Source organism: Triticum dicoccoides, chromosome 6A (assembly GCF_002162155.2).
Source record: "Triticum dicoccoides isolate Atlit2015 ecotype Zavitan chromosome 6A, WEW_v2.0, whole genome shotgun sequence".
Classification (NCBI taxonomy): domain Eukaryota; kingdom Viridiplantae; phylum Streptophyta; class Magnoliopsida; order Poales; family Poaceae; genus Triticum; species Triticum dicoccoides.
In genome coordinates, this window is record NC_041390.1 from 21,987,139 (window position 1) to 21,987,667 (window position 529).

A 529-nucleotide genomic window follows, 5' to 3' on the forward strand; every position below is an offset into this window, starting at 1 on the left:
GGGGGGGGGCGCCGGCCCTGGAGATCCAATCTCCCAAGGGGCGGTGGCCAAGGGGGGTGGAGTGCCCCCCAAGGCAAGTGGGGCGCCCCCCCACCCTAGGGTTTCCCTCCCACTTCAGCCCATGGGGCCCTCCGGGATAGGTGGCTCCACCTGGTGGACCCCCGGGACCCTTCCGGTGGTCCCGGTACAATACCGGCGACCCCGAAACTTGTCTCGATGGCCGAAATAGCACTTCCTATATATAATTCTTTACCTCCGTACCATTTAGGAACTCCTCGTGACGTCTGGGATCTCATCCGGGCCTCCGAACAACTCTTGGGTTACTGCATATACATATCTCTACAACCCTAGCGTCACCGAACCTTAAGTGTGTAGACCCTACGGGTTCGGGAGACATGTAGACATGACCGAGATGGCTCTCCGGTCAATAACCAACAGCGGGATCTGGATACCCATGTTGGCTCCCACATGCTCCTCGATGATCTCATCGGATGAACCATGATGTCGAGGATTCAAGCAACCCCGTATA